Source organism: Lethenteron reissneri, chromosome 24 (assembly GCF_015708825.2).
Source record: "Lethenteron reissneri isolate LAM-NWPU_2019-01 chromosome 24, ASM1570882v1, whole genome shotgun sequence".
NCBI classification, from domain to species: Eukaryota; Metazoa; Chordata; class Hyperoartia; order Petromyzontiformes; family Petromyzontidae; genus Lethenteron; species Lethenteron reissneri.
In genome coordinates, this window is record NC_083802.1 from 19081815 (window position 1) to 19101624 (window position 19810).

General features: G+C 52.7%; 1 long non-coding RNA gene across 1 annotated transcript; it reads right to left on the reverse strand.

The window, feature by feature from the left end:
* Positions 1–7646: 7646 nt before the first annotated feature.
* LOC133346315 (uncharacterized) lies at positions 7647–11564 on the reverse strand. Its single transcript, XR_009755550.1, has 3 exons — positions 11437–11564; positions 8008–8092; positions 7647–7839 (listed from the first exon to the last, which is right to left on the reverse strand). It is a non-coding gene; the product is annotated as an uncharacterized LOC133346315 (long non-coding RNA).
* Positions 11565–19810: the final 8246 nt, after the last annotated feature.

The following is a 19810-nucleotide window of genomic DNA, read 5'->3' on the forward strand; positions in this document are numbered from 1 at the left end:
GGAGGGGTGTGGAACCATAGGCCTGCAAACACGAGGTCCTCACATGAGCAACTCACTTGCCTTTCGCCGTGCACTCTGTCTTACACGTGTACACCTCCACTGTGAAGAGCACCCACAGAGTGCCTGCGTGTGTGTGTGTGTGCACACTGCATTAACACGGATCAATGTCACAATTTCCGTGTCGCTACTAAATTCGTGGCGGTGCAGGGTGACTAATAACCAGGGCCCAGAGAGAGAGACGTCGACTGGATGTGGTGTGGCCGCTGCAGACATTTATACAAACATCAGTGACGAGTAATATCTGAATCTGGTGTGGGCCTCCCCTAGGCCGACTCAGCCCTGAAACCGGTAACGGAGGGCTTGGTGAAACAAAGGCGGCGTGGTTCTGCCCCCCACACCCCCTCGTGCGCCGTGCCGGCCTTCATCGGTGCTACTTGCTAACAGCACTTGCCCCAACAGTCTGTTGAGGCTATACGGGGGATATTTGCCTTTGAAGTTGCAGGGAACAGCTGCTACTGTTGCTCGAGAAGGTCCAGTGCAAGGAGCGAATGCCGGATCGCAGCGGGAGGCCGTGGCGCGTTGTGGCATCAACCCAACTGCACAGCGCGCCCCTGTCGTCACGCTTGCGTTCCTGATTAAAGTTCGCGAGCGGGCGATGTGAGATTGATAAGGAACAGGTAAAGCAGCATTGCCTCAGCGATAAGGGGTTGCCGGGTGTCCAGGAAAGCCCCGGCAGGCCACAGAAGATGCGGGCTGCGATACGTGGCACGCATTCAGCTCGAGGTTCATACGGACAATGTTTTTACATTTCACGTTTGATTGTGAACCACGAATGATTACAACGGACATGAGACGGAGGTGTCGTCGTGATTGTATATCAAGTAGGCCTTTCTCGGCCAATTTGAAGTAGTTTGGTTTGGCGGGACCTCCACGATCTAAGCCAAAAGAAACGACGACTCGGAGATGTGGGGAGGATGAGCAAAGAGAGGTGAAGGGGAGGGGGGTGTCGTGAGACGAGGGAGAAGATGTAGCCAAGCGAACAGAGGCGTAGCGAGATTCACACGAGAGATGTAGACCGGAGAGAGAGATTCACTCGTGTTCCATGTTAATTTTATTTCAATTTTAGCTGATATTTGGTGCATAAATAGCATGTTTTTTTGTCCATTTTATTCGAGGCAACTTGAGCCACTCCGGGGGCCCTTGTCGTTTTGCGCCGTTTGCCGATGCCATGGGCCACAATTGGTCCGGTTGAGAATGTCAACTACAGAGGAGTGCAGCGAGTTTATGTTAAGTGCAAGGCGTTTTTTTTTTGCTGACAAATTATTTCCCACCGCCACCCAATTGAAACGGGATCGGGACTCGAACCGCAAAAACCATCGAGGAAAATAAATTCTACGGACTCGGCAAATTTTAATTCCCCCTCCCACCCCCATCCCCTCCCCCCCACCTCTCTGTGGTGAAACAACAAGATGCAATGTCCATGCCACTTTACAGGCGCAGCCGACAGAGAGATAACGTGACGCTCGTGTCGATTTCATCCAAATCTATGACTTTTATTTATTTCAACGACAACGTTCGAGTGGCGACATGGGGAGAGAGTGTGAATACGGCGTCTCAAATGCACGCGGCCGACCGAGATACAGGGGGGTGTGAGTTGTTACCACTTATTAGTAAGTATGTATTAGTAAGTATGTATTAGTAATTATGTATTAGTAAGTGGTGTCACTGCCACGAGGAGATAGACGGTGTCGCTTTGCGGCGGTAAACAACAGACAGCTGTCACTGTCCACGCGCTCCTTGCAACTCTCCTGTTCCGCGATTGTTTTACGGAGCAAAATGCCACGCCAATGTGTATGTCGAGTTTGTGTAATCTTGATTTGAAGCTTTCGTGACTGCAGGCATCCATACTCTCGGGTTCTTTCGGTAGTCACGTGGGTAGAAAAAATAATAAAAGGAAACACGACGTTTCGGTCGCAACACAAGCGTCCGTCTTCAGGTGAGAAAAATGATCTGCTGTTGTGGCTTTATAGTGGCACGGGAGCGGGGGGGGGGGGGAGTTTGGCTGTATGAGTTCACAGGGGAGAGGAGGGAGTTTGTGAAGTGGAGGGACGGGTGGAGCTGGAGGAATTAGAAAGTAAATGGATTTTAATTAGTAATCGGACAACAATACACACGGGTGGGCGAGTGAAAATCACAGCAGTTCAAACACAATCCTTCTAATGATTTCTCAATCTGAATCCATCTTCTCGATTAAAGTTGTGTCTGTGTTTGTATATCTGGATGGCTTCGTGAACAAATCTCTGATGGTGGCCCGAGGGTTTGCAGAGCACCTTGGTCTCGGAGAAAACAATGTCACGTGTGCCCACAGCGTTGAAACAATGATCCGCCACCGCCGATGAGTTGGTTCTGCCGTGTTTCAAATCCGCTTTGTGTTCGCGAACCCGGTCTGAGACGCGTCGCTTCGTGTCACCAATGTAACTGCTGCTGCAGACACAACTCGGATTATAGACACCAGGACATTGCATGTCCAGAATCGCATCCTTCACCGATGGGGTCAAATCACGGATTCTGTGTACTGTTTTGAACCGAACTTAGAACTTGTGTTTGTTCAAGATTTTGGCAATCCTTTTGGTGACCCCTGCTATGTATGGTAAGGGGATGGTTTTGATTGAGTCCTCAGATGGTTGTCGATGCAGCTTTGCGGATTGTGCGGTCAGAATATCCATTCCTCCTGAGAACTTGGCATACGTGTTCAAGCTCACTGGTTCGGTGGTGCTGGTCGGAAATGCAACGAGTTTGTTTGTATACGTATATGTTCGAGGATTCAAGGATTATTTTCGTGAACGAGTTACACGGATAAGATAACAGTTGTAAAATGTCGGCGTAATTGTGTATTAACCCTCGTTACTCTTCTGTATTCGTCAATACTCTACCTCTTCAGTGTCACTGTATGCATCATCATCATCATCGCCATTAGTATTAAAGGTCTCAAGTACTTCTTCTTCCGCCCTTTCAAGTCACCGCAATAATTATGTTACACGGAAAACTGAGCACGCTGCTGATGCTGCTGCAGTGTGTGACCGATGGTGATTATTAAATGCACTCGCTGACGATTAAACGCGCCTGACAAATGTTAATTATTATTGCATTATGACGGTGAGGATTACGATGATGGTGATGATTACTGTGATGGTGACAACGATAATTATGGCAATGTGGATGATGGTGATGCTGGTGATGATGATGGCGATGACGTCTCAGTGAACGGCTCTCCTCGCAGACGATGTCGGCGCGTTCCGTGAGGCAGACTGTGACTTGTCGCTCGTGATAACGACGACAACAACAAAATCACAAGTCTTCCACGCGGCCCGGCCCAGCGCAGCTCCGTCTCTGGGGGAGGGGTGGGACAGCAAGTTACGGTGACCTTGGGGGCGCGGGGGGGGGGGGGTGACCTGGGTGGCGGGGTGACCTGGGGGGGGGGGGTGACATGGGGAATTTGGGGGGTTGGAACCGCAAGGTGACGGGGGGTGAGAGGGGGGGGTGAGAGGGGGGGGGGTGAGAGGGGGGTGAGAGGGGGGGGTGAGCGGGGGGGGGGTGAGAGGGGGGGGGGCGAGTTTCTGTGTCGAGGGCCACAGGAGAACTTTCGGCAACAGCACCAAGTCGCCACGAAGTGGCTGTGACGTCACCACGCGCGTGCCAGCCTAAGTGTACATTGAGGCCGTCACGTGAAGTGTCGTCGAAGGCTCGCTCCTGGCTTGAGACCAAGGGACAGACCCCCAGGATCCAGGTGTTATAGGTTGACCGACCCGACGGAGATGCCTGGCAGATGCACCACCTGTGCCCCATCCCCATCACTGCACCACCTGGCGGCCGAATTCATTGTATCCGCCCGGCGCTCCGCTCGCTGTTGCGAGCGCCGCTCCTCCGCCCTCCGTTGTTGCTGGCGGACGACTGCCTCCAATTAACGCAGCCTCCAACACACCACAACCACCACCACAACCACCACCACCCACGTACCTTATACACTACTACATCCCTTCGAGGTCGGCGGCAGAACGGGTAAACAACATCGTGGAACGCCAACACGAGTCGTCTCATCTACTTGCGCCTGCCACAGGAACGTGGAATACGGGGCTCGTACCATCAACAGACGACGCGTGAAGTTCTCGTCCTGGTAGTAGTACGTGGGCTGATGGGAGGCGTGCCACGGGATGGAGGGAGGGGGTTGGAGTGGGTGAACACCCTAGGTCATTTAGACCCAGAGTCCTTGAAGGGGGGATAGGAGGGAGAGGGGGTGGTGACAGCCCCCCCCCCCTTTCACCCCCCCCTTTCACCCCCCCCCCCAATTCCGCCTCCAACGTGGCCCCCAGACATCACCCAAGGCCAAACCTCGAGCCAAAGCCTAAAAATACACGGAGAGAGGGCAGCGATGACGCGTCAAGCGTCACGCCCTTGTGTTTATTTTGAGATGACAGCTCTGCTCATGTATGTATTCATGTATGTATTTAATCATGTATGTATTCATGTATTTATTCATGTATGTATGTTCTCATGTATGCGTACGTGTGTATTTTGTCATCACAGATGGTGAACGGTGGCACAGCGGTTAGCACGCCACGAGCAATAACAGGGGTGAATAATTTGAGCCGGTCCTGGGCCTCCCCTAGGTCGACTCGGTGTTAAATGTTGGTGTGTGGTGGCGTTGTGTAGATATCAGCAATGGGGAGACAAAGGCGGCCGGGCGTGTTGCTGCCCACACAACAGCCTTTATAGGTGCTATACTCGTTAGCAGCACTTGTCCCAACAGTCTGTTCACGGTATATTCATGGCACCTTTTCACCCCGAGCTCTAAATGCTCTGTCTTTGGACTGCTCGCCTTTTGGCGTTCTCCGACACTGGTGAGACTAGGCCATAAAGAAGGCCGTCTCGTGTAGGCCAATCAGTTTCAAAGACAATTCCAAATAGTATCAGAGCGTGGCATCGGAGACACTCGGGCGCAGGGCATCCGCGTGAACATTGGAGACACCAACCGGTGCTGCTGTTTACCTACAACACCGGGTGCTTCGTTAAGGCTAAGTTAACCTGGGGGAGCGGGCAGGACAAGTTCGAATATTACGCGCCACTGATGTTAGCCGTGGCCGGGTAATACAACTGTGGTTGCTGGGGTTGGTAGCACAGTGCACTGACCGCCACCACACCGCTCCTACAGACACACAGAGACGCGCACTCTCACACCCACGTGTGCCGAGATGTACACACAGCACCAGGTACTACTCATCTCAGGCCGAGTATAACCAAGGAAGATCCAGAACAGGTTCAGATACCGTTTGCCGTTAACCCATTTCTCACTTCCAATGTCTCCACTTCACCGCCCTCCTTCCACCGACCCGGGTGTTGGAGCGCATTTGGAAACCGTAGGCGAGTGGTCATCATAACGGTGCGCGGCACGAGGCAGGCGAGGCACGGGCGAACGCACCTGGAGGTGGGGGAGGCAGCGAAAGGGGGGGGATGCACACAGAACCTGAATTCCAGATGCACCTAGCCAGGCACAGACAAGGTCCTGGGGGGGATACCGGGCGAGCAGTGGACGTTCTTGTACCTAGCCGGGCACGCACACACACCCGGGCAGAAATATGCACACACAAGACAAAGATCTCCCGTGTAGCCGTATTGATTAGAGGGGCAAGTGCGGTGCACGATAGCCTATTAAGTTGGGACATCACGCGAGAGTGCGATATGACCAGCAACACGCCCCACCGCCTTTTATCTTCGCAGTGCCGTTCCAAATACTTTAATTTGTTTTTGCACGCGGGTCAGGCATTGAACCTAGGTGGCCGGGGTCTGAGCGAGCAATGCGAGTGGGAGGACCAGCTGAATCTCGTGGAATTGCACGTGGGAGACAGAGCCGTGACAATTTGCCGCTTCCTACAGCAGCACTCAGCTCGCCAATCAGTGCGGAGCAGAGACCGAATTCAATTTGTGGATTTATTCTCCTCTGCAGAGCTGCATTATCAAAGCGATAATAGGCAGACAACCACGGGAAAAAGCACCGCCACCGCAACCACTACCACCATTATCACCACCACCACCACCATCATCATCACCGCCGCCGCCACAACCACCACCGCCATTACCACCAATACCACCGCCACCATTACCACCAATACCACCACGGCCACCACCACCAGTAACCACCACTACTGCCACAACAATAATCACACGGCCGTTTCACAGTCATGTGGACGGGAGCTGTCCATGCACAAAGTGGTACTCAATTTATTGGCCTCCGGTAGAGGGAATGATTGAGGATGAATGTTGGGGTGATGACGGACATATGATGAAGACGATGATTGTACGACTGCTGCCGATAGATTGTAGTTGATATGCTCGTCATGGTTCTCGGAGTATTTACATTGTTCTCATAGAGATGGATCCGTTAAGAATGATTAGAGTATTTACATTGTTCTCATAGAGATGGATCCGTTAAGAATGATTAGAGTATTTATACTTGAACGCTGAAGCCGATGTTAATATACTTTTTCTGCTGTTATTCATATGCCAACGATGACATTTCTATCATCCTGGATATTTTAAGATGACGATGATAGATTACTAAGGATGGTGATGATGATGATGACGACGAGATTGTAAGAGCTGTGTTGAAGGACTTGTCATCCAGATACCGATTGCACCTTACTGTCGCACCAACTGCATTGACCGCGATTACCTCTTCACCTCGATGGGCTGAAAACTCTGGTATTTGTTTCAGGAAGGGCGGTAACCACAGCGCCCCCCCTCCCGGCTCACACCGGCCCCCACCCCTCAGTTCTGGTCAGTTCCCGGGGCTGCAGGCGACTGCTGTGGAAACGTGACCGCGCGCACCGTGAATACAGTCCCTTTGAAATGGAAACGTGCGCAAAAACATCGTCGTCATCACATATCGGAAGCCGCGCAGGAGTTTGAGTCTAGACAGCGCTTGGATTGGGCAACCGCCATGCGCCATGAGGTCGCTACCGGCTGCCGACACATTTGGCACACAAATAATATTGCGATCGATTGACCGGAGTGGTGAAGTATGGTTAATATAAACGCCGACATCCAGCAGAGAATTGACAAAACCCTGGGTGCGCATGTACACCGGCTACTGTACCGTAGCCCTCACACAGTTGTTAGTTTACAATGTTACGAACACTCACCCAGCATTTACCGACGAGTCTTAATGAAGGTGAAGCCGTGAAGCGTTTTCCATTCTTCTCCTTTGAATGGCTCGAGCTGCCAATGTTGCGAGGCGGTGTGTGTAGAACGCCTGCGGTGGGATCGTCATGTCAACTGGGATGATGTCATGTCGTCACCTGGGCATGCCAAGTAACGACCACTCCGCTGATGTTACCTGGGATGATGTCATGTCGTCACCTGGGATCGTCATGTCATGGTCACTCCACTGATGTCACCTGGGCATCGTGATGTCGTCACCTGGGCATTACAAGTCATGGTCACTCCACTGATGTCGCCTGGGCATTCCCAGAATGCTGAGGATTCCCGTTCCACATTGCCAATCAACAGGCATACACTTTAGCGCGGGTGTATTTTCATTCACCAGCATCTTGTCTAAGTTCCTCACTTTATCATCCCACCGTGGTCGATAACAAATTAGTATAACAACAACAACCGCCATTCGTCACTAAGTGGCGGTGACGTCACCACGATGCTTGTGCCAGGCCATGTGCACCTTGAGGTCAAGTGAAGTGTCGAACGCCCGCTGGCAGGAGGTCACGGGGCAGATCCAGGTGCCACGGGTCGACTGACTGAGATGACCGAGATGGCTGGCTGATGCACCACCTGTGCCCAAATTAGTACACACGCACACACACTGGCCGTGTATCAATGCACGGGCCGAGTTTATCGTTCCACCTCTTCGGTGGGTCGTTTATTTTATTTGTTTTTTTTCTAGAAAGATAAATGTGTAAACGTGTGAACAAGCAAACGATGCATGTACGTAGCACGTACACGTTGCGGGCTTCGATGGTTCCGTTCCTTGCTTTGTCTCCCTCGCGCCGCCAGGCCACGCGGTCAATTCCAACAGAACGCGACCCTGCAGGTGCGCGGGGCAGGTGGCATGGAGGGACGCAGGAGAGGAGGGGGGTGGAGCAGAGACACGGAGCCAAAGGGCTCAGAGTGGAAACCTCAACTCCGGTGGTGATGGGATTGCGAACTTGTGTGTGCGTGCTGTATGTTGAACTTATTTCGCACCGCACCTCGCCAACGGTGCTAAATCAGAGGCGCGGGGAAGGAAAACTAAACTTGATCTCCTACACGTCTCCCCCCCCGCGCGCGCTACCCCCTCTCTCGACATTGATTACACCCAGAAGACTGCCACTATCGTCTCATTCTTCATCCGGCTCTCACCATCGCCTAGTGGTGACCAGGTAGCGCACACGGATCATAGTTGGCGCGTTACAGTACTCAGAAATCGGCACGGCACCGCTGACAACCAGGGTTCGAGTCCTGGGTTACAGCCACCGCCCGTGGCGAGTCCGGGGTCCGTTCTAGGGGAGCAAGTCGAGCCGACGGCCTCGCGCAGATCACCAAATGACCTCTTGCACCCACTCGAAACCGTCGCCTCGATGGTTCTCCGTCGCCGCCTTCGAGTCGGCGTGGCCGCGACGGCCGCGCCGAGTGAGGGAGCGCTTGGCGACATGAAGGCGTCGGATAACGGGCAAAGTGACACCAGAAGCAATGAGATGATTGTAATAATCATGCTTGGCGAGTCGTAAGACTCCTATTCAGGAAGGTCCTGCTGTTGCTACATTGTTTTAAATATTCTACGATGGTTTTCAGTCCCGATTAATTGTGAGTGTTATTTACGTACGGGAGGAGGAAATGGGATCACCCGGAGGAAAGCCGAACGCCTTTGCACGACTGGGGGCGACACCGCTCTGTCCCCCGTACAGATGGCACCATATGGAGATGCGTGCCCTCCCCCCTCCGAGGGCGCGTCCTCGCACACCGCGGGGTGCGCTGCTCGCTGCTCGCTCCACCATTTCCGCTTGCGAACGCTTTCGTCTCGCCAGACCTGACGCCGATTCCGACAATTGGTCTATAAAGTGGGAAATATAATTAATAATTTACATACTAATCACATGTATAGTAAGGCCAATATAAAAAAAAAAATCATAATCAGCAATCCAGTCATATGGTCTGCTGAGCAACGGCTCCCACCTCTTCCTCTCTCTCCCCACTCCATCTACACCTGCCCGTCACGAGCCAGGATCAACCCACTTCTGGACGAAAGCCAGCCCCAAGTCGTCGCCGTCTGTCTCTGGCCTGCCGAGCAACAACAATCCCATCTAGCACCTGCACACGAGCCGATTTCGCGGCTCCATCTCCACAGCCGCTTCTCCCGTCTGCCCTGCTCGACGCTTCCTCAGCCGAGCAAATCGAGAACATTTTAATTTTTCGTCTGAAGCGACAGCGAACGCGCGCACAAAAGCCACCCTCCTCTGCCGCTCGCGCGCGACAGTGGCGGGCACGCGCTTTGTTAGCGAGCACCTATTAAAAGGGCGGAACGAGACAAGGTTGGGTGCAGGGGGAGCGGCGGTTGGGCGGTCAGCGCCAAGGCAGGCGCGGTCGCCTTTGTCTCCCCGGTTATTGTGTTGGCAAGGACAATGAATGAGCGGCAGGTGGTGGTGTTTGGGACACGAGTTGACCCATGGGAGATTCGGGTCGTGTGCTTGGAGTCGAGTAGCCACTCGGGAGTGCGCGTGTTTGTGCGTGCGCGCGCGTGTGTGTGTTCAAAGTGCACCTAGCATGGCACAAGCGCCGTGGTGACGTCACCGCCACTTGGTGGCGACGGGCGCTTCTTGTGGATGTCTTCTTGTGCGCGTGTGGGGTGGGGGAGCGGTGGCGCAGCGGTTGGCGCTACGCCGCGCTTCGAACCCGGCGACAACACGAGTTCGATTCCCACTCGCGGCCAACACCAGTGACGATTATTTGAACCGGTCCTGGGCATCTCCTAGGTCGACTCAGCCTGCAAAACGAGTACCTGATGCAGTGTGTAAGCATCAGCACTGGGAAGACAAAGGCGGCCGGGTGTGGTGTTGGCCACCCACCCCCTCGTGTGCCACAGTGCCGGCCTTCATTAGGTGCTCACTAACAGCACTTGCTCTAACAGCCTGTGTAGACTATACTGGGGAATCTTTGTCTGTGTGTAGTGCATTTACGCGTTATATTCGAATGTTTTATTTGCCCTTTTTCTTTTTTAATCCATCGCCCTCTGCTGCGCAAACGTGGCAGGAGCATCCTGAAGAGAGAGTCGTGAGACTCGGCGAGTCTCTCCTGGGCAAGACGAAGCGTAATCATCGGACTACCACTCGTAACAACAAACATCATCTATACCCTGAGCGTCCTGGCTGGCTGCTGGCTGGTCTCCTCACCACCGCTGCAACACCAGCTCTGGTGTTGCTGTTCGTGGCTGCGGGGCCCATGCCAACGAAACTAGCCAGGTAACTGGCTAGGCGGGATTTATGAAGGCACTGAATAATAGGTAGCAACACTGAAGGCGGTTAAGAGAAACGAATACAGCAAAACCGACAATTAATTTCACATTTCTCCAACTTTTAACATGTGCGCTCCTATTAAGGTAATTATTTCTCCAGAATTTTGTTAAAATGCTAAGCAATGCAAGACAAATCTCGCGATACATCGTTGCATATTATTATTATTACGTAACAAAATCAGATTCTCATTCGTGCTCCGAGTAACAGGAGGATTGTGAGAGAGCGTGGTGGTGACGTCATCTGTCTATTATTTACCGTTGCAGAACAACAACGGCGGCCTCTCTATTCGTAACAAAAAATAACAAATAAGCACACGCGTGTACATTCACACACACACACACACACCTGGACATGCACGCTCACGCACAGGTAAGTCACCGCGAGACGTAGCACAAGGAGGCACGCGCCTTGAGACGAACAGCCCCGTCACGCGAACAGCCCCGTCACGCGTTGTCAACAATCGTTGTAACCACATCGGACGCACGACCCTGACTATACAAAGGTAAAGTTCGCCCGTGTAGCCTCGTGCACTATTTGGGCCAAGTGCGTTGAGCGAGCGCCTATTGAGGCCGGAACGGAATAAAAAATCAGGGGTGGGTTGGCCAACACCACGCCGTCTTTGTCTCCCCAGCGCTGATGTTTACACACCGCACGGGCACTCATTTAGGGCCGAGTCGACCTAGGGGAAGCTCAGGGCAGGTTAATGTATTAGTCAGCGATGTTGACTGTGTGCGGGAATCGAACTCGGATCTCTGGGTTTATCGTGCAGTGCGCTAACCACCATCCCACCGCTCCCCCTCACCCCCACACTTATACAGACACGCATACGGTTATACACGCAACACACACGTGAACACGCTTTAGGCGCCATCAAGCTCACCTGCGGGGAAGCCTTGAAACGGGTGAACAGGCGAGTAGCTGGGCTGGTGAGCAGGTGGGAGGTAAGCTGCCGAGCAGCTGCGCTGGTAAGCAGGTGAACAGACGAGCAGTTGGATAGGCGAGCTGGTATGCAGGTGAAGTTGTGGTCATGCAATGAAGCTATTGAATAGGTTAGCTGGTGAGCAGGTGGGGAGGTGAGGTGGGTAAGCAGCTGCGCTGGTAAACAGGTGAGTAGGTGAACAGGTGACCAGGTGGGTAGGTGAGGTGGTACGCAGCTGCGCTGGTGAAGAGGTGAGTAGGTGAGCTGCCCCGCGCGCCACGTGGTAACTCCACGTGAAATCCACAAGGAGCGCGCTGGGGAAAACGCGGCCTTTATTGCCACGCGGGGTCTGAGGGAGGAGCCACGTCCTGATTGACAGGTGTGTGGGGGGGGGGGGGCTCGATGGGGGAGGTGGAGGAGGGGGGGATACGAGAGTGAAATCATCCGACCACCGAATCAACCCTGAATGCGGGACCGACCTCATCGGATCTCAGAGGCTAAGCACGGCCTGATTGCCGCTTGGAGTGGAGACTGATCTGGAGTGCCAGGTGTTACGGGCTCGAGATGGCAGCATGGCTACGGGGTTGTCGACTCAGTGTGTGCGGAGCTTTGAATGCTGTCCCCCTCGATGCGTGCGGTGTTCCCCGGGTCCCCTGGTTCACCTTCCCACACAGCACGCCGGACTCTCACTGATGAATAACACAAAACAACAAGAATGATTTTCACAACTTCATAATTATCCCTGAAACGTCGACACTTTAGGCCACAGTGTTATTGATGAATGTGTTGAGTGGTTTTTGTGTTTGTGGTGATTGTCGTGGTGGTTGTGATGGTGGTGATAATTGTGAAAAGTGATGTGCGTAGTCATTAACGCACTGCCCTATGTTTCCAGTTACCTTAGTTGAATTGCTAACCATGGCTATATAGTGCTGAACCAGTTCAGAGCCTCCCCTAGGTCTGCTCAGCCTATTAGCACGGTTGGCTACGTACGGTGTGAAAGAAGTTCAACATATAAAAATACAGAACCTGTACGACTATAACCTTACGCAGACAGCCATGTACCTTGTATATAGCTACTTGGCATGGAACAACGAATCGATGCATTGATTTAAGCACACGCTTGAGATCCAATCGATGTTGAACACGAGATATTTAATCGGCAAATCGACGCATCCTTCCACCGCTACCCCTCCAGTGCCATGGCGTTTGTAAAGTCCTCGAGCGGCACCGGGGCCACGTCGCTGGAGTGAACCTAACAGTGACTAATTCTAGATTTGAAGCTTTCGTGACTGCAAGGATTCATATTCTTAGGTTTTTTCGGTAAAGTTACGTAGGTAAAAAAATAAAATTAATACATTAAAATAAACATAAACGTCGTGATTTTTATTTTATTTTGATTTAACTTTTATTAATTTTATTTAAAAAATTTTACCTACGTGATTTTACCGAAAAAAACCTAAGAATACCTAACAGTGACACTGGCGACTTTGTTTGTAAGCGAGGAAGAACAATCGTGCCTACGCACGGATTATGCAACCATGTCCAACACACCGTTTGTTTTATGGGATACCATTTTAGCCAGCATCAAAGTATAAAAAAATAAGAATAGGTTTGATCCTTTTCTGGAAATACAACAGGAGGTGTTAAGATGTTCAAGCACCAAATAGACACCTTTTGCGAGGAGTCAAATTAACCACACACACAGTACTTGCGATGAACATGTAAACACACATGCTCTGACAATATATGCAAAATATATTTATTTGGCGTTCCAAAGTCTTAACACCTGTTCCATTCACCAAAAAAGGCAAAACCTTTTCTTATTTTTCAAACCGTTTGTTCTCAGAAGCAATCATTTAATCAACAGAACGGAAGCCGACGGGTATCGATAAGAGCATAACGCGTATTTATATTTTCAAAGTTTCGTGAATTAAAACGCTTCGATGAACGTGGCCGGATTTCTCAAGCAGCAAGTCCCTGATATCAGCCCAAAGTTATGCTCAAGTTTCCTTCCTATCGGAGATCATCTCGTGCGGACGGACGCAAAGAGATGCTCGTGATTAACCGCGCTTCAGCGGGTCGTCGGTTCGCAAAGCATAAAGCACAGCTCCGTTCTGCGGTGACGTGAACGTAAACTAAACGTGCCAACCAAGCAAATATCAGCGCCTGACCAAGCAAGCGAACTCTGGAGCGGGTTCGATCTCCTGGGTTTCATCGGCAGAGTGTGAGCCTCTTGCCAAAACAAAGCGTTCACATCGCCACCCAACGCCGGAACCACGATTCGTGACGCTTCTCGGCTCGCATCATCGTCATAATCATCAACTCCCTCTCTCCATCATCATCATCCATCATCATCTCCCATCATCATCCATCATCATCTCCCCCATCATCATCATCATCTCCCTCCATCATTATCACACCCGTCCATCATCATAATCGTCCACTCTTCCTCCCCCATCATCATCATCATCATCCTCTTTATCGTCGTCATCATCGGTATCATACTCTTCAACATCTTCACAACCACCCTCCCTTCTCCACCATTACCAAGGTGGGCGTACCAAGGTAGGCGTATCATCGGTCGTGCGGCGTGTGTGGGGGGGGGGGTGTGAGGGGGGGTGTGTGTGAGGGGGGTGTGTGGGAGGGGGTGTGTGGGAGGGGGTGTGTGGAAGGGGGTGTATGGGGGGGGTGTGTGCGCGAGGTGAGGGAGCCAGTGGCACCCTCACATTAACAGAGGTAACGCTGGGGGGCGCGGGGTAAATTGCGAGTTTTATCCGCTAATGTTGGGGGGCGCGCGGCTCCACCCGGGCCCTCCCTCCCTCCCTGTCTGTCTGTCTGTCTTCATTACGGAGCCTCCTTCCAGGCGCCTGCGCCGCGAGAGCGCGGGGGCCTCGCTCGCGACTTGCTGATTGCGGCGATGATGAGGATGATGATGATGGTGGTGGTGGTTATGTGTTGCTGATGATGACGGTGATGATGTTGCTGGTGGTGAAAATGATGTTGGGAGCAGTCGTGTAGGGGCGAGCGCGCTGCGCTCCGCACTTCACGACCCGAGTTCGATTATCGCTCACGGCCAACACCAGTGGCGATTATCTGAACCAGTCCTGGACCTCCTCTAGGTGGACTCAACCTCAAATGAGTACCTGGTGCGCTGTGTAAAAACATCGCCACTGGGGAAACAAAGGCGGCCGGGCGTGGTCCTGGCCACCCGCCCCCCCTCGTGTGCAGTGCCGGCCTTCACAGGTGCTGCTACTCGCTAACAGCACTTGCGCTAACAGTCTGTTAAGGCTATACGGGGGATCTTTGTCTTTGGTGATAATGATGATACTGCTGCGTATGATGTTGGTTATGCTGCATTTTCTGCTGCTGATAATTTATGATGATACCGAATTTGATGATTGATGATGATGATACCAAAGATGATGATGATACTGTTGCTGCTCGCATATGTCGGTGGTGATGATGATGCGACTGCTGCTGGTGTTGGTGGTGTTGCTGTTATCATTGTTGCTGTTGATGTTACAGTTGTAATTATGTATCCAGAAGAGACGAATACATTGATCAATGGAACGATCTTTACTCCACTGCTGCTGCTGCTGCTGAAAATGACGCAAACGATAATTACAGAGGTGATGAACAAGCTCCTTCGGATGATGGTGATGATGATTAGCATAGCGATGTTGATTATGATGATGATCATTATCATCATCATCGCGCGATCCTATCTCACTCCACCACGGGCCCCTAATTGATGAGACGGCACCACCACCAGGAGGGGAAGGGAGGGTAGAAGGGAGATGTGGCGGGAGTAGGGAGGGGGCGGGAGGGGGTCAAGTGACTGCTCCTGTCACTCAGTTTTGGCCTGCGAACGCGCGAACACGTGCACACGAGCGCACAAAAGACGAAGAGCCCCCCCACGCCCCCCCCCCCGTGTAGCCTTCAGCAGACTATTGCGGCAAGTCCTGTGAGCCAACGCCTATGATTGACAGAACGTCACACGAGGAGATGGAGTGGCCAATTTCGATGCCCGGCCGTCTTTTTCTCTCCAGTTCTGATGGACTCATTTAGGACCGAGTCGACCTCGGGGAGGTCTAGGATCGGTTCAAATATTCGCCGATGTTCGATTTCAATAACAGCGCGCCAACCACGACAACGACACGTACACAAAGACAAAGACCCCCCGTATAGCCTTAACAGACTGTAGGGGCAAGTGCTGTTAGCGCGCGCACACACACACACATGGAAGGGAGATAACCGTGCGCGCGTGCACATACACACACGCGCCTACACCCACACACGCGCACTTACATAATACACACACACACTCCTCTCTCTCGCATCTCTTTGTTTATATCTTCTTCCTCTCTCTCTCTCTTCATCTGCCTCCTCTCTTTACTCCATCTCGCTACTCTTCATTTAATATATCTCCACCCTCTCTTTAATTTGTCTTTCTTTCTCATTCTCTCTCTTTTCCGTGTATCCTTTTATTCCCCCCCCCCCATCTCTCCCCTGACTCACCCCTCTGTCTCTCTCTCCCCCCCTCTCCCCTCTCTGTTTCCCCCCCTCTCTCCCCTCCCTGTCTCTCCCCCCCCTCTCTCCCCTCTCTCTGCTCGGAGATGATGGTACTGCGGGAGCGCGTTGCCCCGGAGACGCGAGGAGGAGGAGGAGGACGCGTGTGCACGTGGGTGCACGCACTCGCGTTTCCAGGGAGAGGAGAGTGCGTGTGCCTCAACGACACAAGAGACAAAGACCCCCGTATAGCTTCGACAGACTGAAGGGGCAAGTGCTGTTATCGACAAGCACCTTTGGAGGCCGACTCGGCGCACGAGAGTGGTGGTGTGGCCGCAGTTCTCTCCCCAGCGCTGATGTTTTACGCACCACACCAGGTGTTCGTTTGAGGCTGAGTCGACTTAGAGGAGGTTCAAGACCGGTTAAAATATTCGCCACTGTTATTTGTTGTGAGGGATGAACGGAACTCGGGTTACCGGGTCCGCAGCGCAGTGCACTCGCACTGTGCCACCACCACACACATATACATACAAAGATCCCCATGTAGCCTTTTAGCAGACTGTTGGGGCAAATGCTGTTAGCGAGCACCTATGAAGGCCGACACGACACACGAGGGGTGGGTGGCATACTGACACACACAGCGCTTTGGAGGAGAGGGTTGGTGGATCACACCGAGATTTATACGAAACTCCCAATCCCGCTTGGCTGCGAGGTGGCCACGAGATGCCAACACAGCACAATGGGTCTGTGAGCCCGCCTGTACGGACCTTGTAATTACCAACACGCTGTTTCGGCATCGGCGCATCCACACAACATCATGGATGCATGCCGGGTCCAAGCAAGAACATCTGCTGGACTACAAAGTGACGGAACAGCGAATGCCGGCCCATGTTCCTTGACACCAGGACCTACCGTGGAGCTGATCTGCTCACTGACCATCGACTTGTAAGATAAGCCTGCCATTCTTCCACTCCGGTGGTGGGTGTATACCCAGGACCCCATTCACACCCATAGTGGCATGGTCTCAGCTAGCTGATGAAAGTTTTACATGCGTGAATTCCATCATTGCTTGCGACTGGGGTTGGCATCGTCCCCCACTCCTCCTGATGTCGAGGGGAAATGGGCAAGGTTTAAGACTGTGGCTCATGCAGCTGCAATGGCTGCTTTGGGTACATGGTCCAGACCTCCTTAGAGACCCTGGCTGACAGAGAAGATGTTCAGGCTGGCTGAGAAAAATCGACAAGTGGTCGCGGGTTGCTGAGGAGATGGAGTCTGCCTCAATGGCCCGCGATCACAAATCGCTCTTTAATTCCATAAACAAGTAACCTGCAGCGCCACACCTATTACCATCATTAGTCGAAATAACGGTGATCCAATCTCCGATCCCCAGGAACAGGTTTGCAGATTTGCTGAGCATTCCTGTGAGGTCCTGGGGGAGAAGAAATCCCTCAGGCTGGAAAACATCGTGGGACAAAGTAGGGATAATCCTGCTGAGGCTGCGGTGCCTCAAATATTGGAAGAAGAAGTCACCCCCTGTGAGTGGCTGGCTGAGGTGCCATCTGTTGAGGAAGTACTGAAGGCGATCCAGAGCCTGAGATCAGGAAAGGCTCCGGGCAGAGATGATCTCCCAAACGAAATACTGAGGGAGGGTGGCGTTTATGCACAGACTGCCCGACGTGACATCATAACAACAGTCTGGACCACTGGACGGGTTCCACAGGATTGGAAGGATGCCCTGGTGTTCCCCCTCTGTAAGAAAGGGGACCGCACAGACTGTAACAACTACAGGGGCATCTCACTCCTCAATGTGCCGGGAAAGGTCCTGGCAAGGATTATTCAACATCGCCTTGCTAGGCACGCTGAGGAGAGGCTTGCGGAGCCCCAATGCGGTTTCAGGAAAGGGCGGTCCTGTACAGATGCCATATTTTCTGTCCGTCTGCTACAGCAGAGGTGTAGGGAATTCCAATAAGACCTACATCTCTGCTTTATTGACCTGGTCAAGGCGTATGATACTATCAGTAGGTCTGGGCTATGGGTTGTTCTTCGTGCTTTTGGAGTACCTGACCCGCTGCTCACCATCATTAAGGACCTTCATAATGGTGAGCGGGCCCGGGTAAAACTACGTGGCCGGGAGTCGGAGCCATTCCCTGTTCACTTTGGGGTGGGACAGGGATGTCCTCTGGCTCCCACATTATTTAACATCTATTTCGACCACGTAGTTCGTGAAGCCTTCAATAGCTGTACCGGATGAATTTCCATCTGGTACAGATACAATGGTAGGCTGATCAATGCCCGGGTGTGGTCAAGGGATCGCTCCCTATTGCTCAACCATGTTATGTATGCCGATGATCTGGTAATTGCTGCTCACTCAGAGGAGGAGTTGGAGGCGCTGCTGGTGAACCTGGAGCGTGCCACTAAGAGATGGGGACTTACCATCAGCCCCACCAAAACTAAGCACCTGCATGGGTATTTTGTACCATCGGACACTCCACCCCCACAAATCCCAATTGATGATAGGGCAGTTGTGGAGAGGGTGGAGAGTTTCCCATTCCTGGGAAGTGTGCTCATGACCGGCTCCGGTTTGACAGCAGCAGTCTCACTCCAAATTAGTCGAGCGGCAATATCTTATCATCGGTTGCGTAACGCTGTGTGGAAGCTACCTGGTCTGTCGCTCCGCACGAAGCTTCAGGTCTTCTCGACCACAGTCAATCCCTCCCTTCTCTACGCTTGCGAAACGTGGACCCCCCTAATGAAACATTTTCGCCAGTTAGAAACATTTAGGCTGGCCTGCCTACGATCCATCCTAGGTTTAACCGGGCTGGATTGTGTGAGGAGCTCACATATCCTTGAAAGATCTAGACAAAGTCCCATCGGTGAGCTCCTCCGGCAGGCAAGGCTGCGTTGGCTGGGTCATGTAGCCCGCATGCCCAGCCACCGCATGCCTAAACAGCGTTTGTTCGGCAGGATCGAGAGGACTAAATGGGCGCGGCACGGGCTAGAGAAGAGATGGAGTGATGTGGTACAGGAGGATGTGGAGCTGAGTGGACTTGCCGATGACTGGTACCAATGGTGTCAAGATCGGCCTCTGTGAAGGAGGCTCGTGAAGGACGCTACTGGGTAGTTGGAGGTAGTCGCCCTCCAACAACAACGGAGGGCGGAGAAGCGACGCTCACAACAACGAGCGGAGCGCCGGGTGGCTTAAGCACAGCAAGTTGGCACAGTAGGGGGCACAGGTGGTGCATCAACCAGTCATCTCGGTCATCTCAGTCAGTCGACCCGTGGAGCCTGGGTCTGTCCCGTGACATCCTGCCAGCGGGCGTTCGACACTTCACGTGGCCTCAACGTGAACATAGCCTGGCACAAGCGTCGTGGTCATGTCACTGCCACTTAGTGGCGAATGGCGGTTGTTGTTGTTGTACGGACCTCGGAATGCTCTGCCGTCGTGTGCGCGGTTCCCCGGCGTAAGAGAGAATTTGCCAACCATCCTCGCGTATCAGGACCCTCCCGAAAAAGGGTCTTGAGACTCAGTGAGCTCCTCTGGGTAAACAAAAAAAACCTCTTCCTCTCCTCTACCTTGGCAGGTAGGGGGGGGAGGGGAGATGTCGGAAGGGAGGGGGGCGGTGTGGTTTGATTGTCATCCCAGGACCCCGAGTCAATTGCAGGGCACGAGTTGGCAGCCTTGATACGTCACGCGGGCACGCGGTGTTTATTTAAACGATGGGATTCTGTGAGATACTATATCGCAATAACATGCATACTAATGACACTCCCATCTTAGCCAAGGAAGGAGAACGTGTACGGCTCGTGCCTCTTACTGCAAGAGACG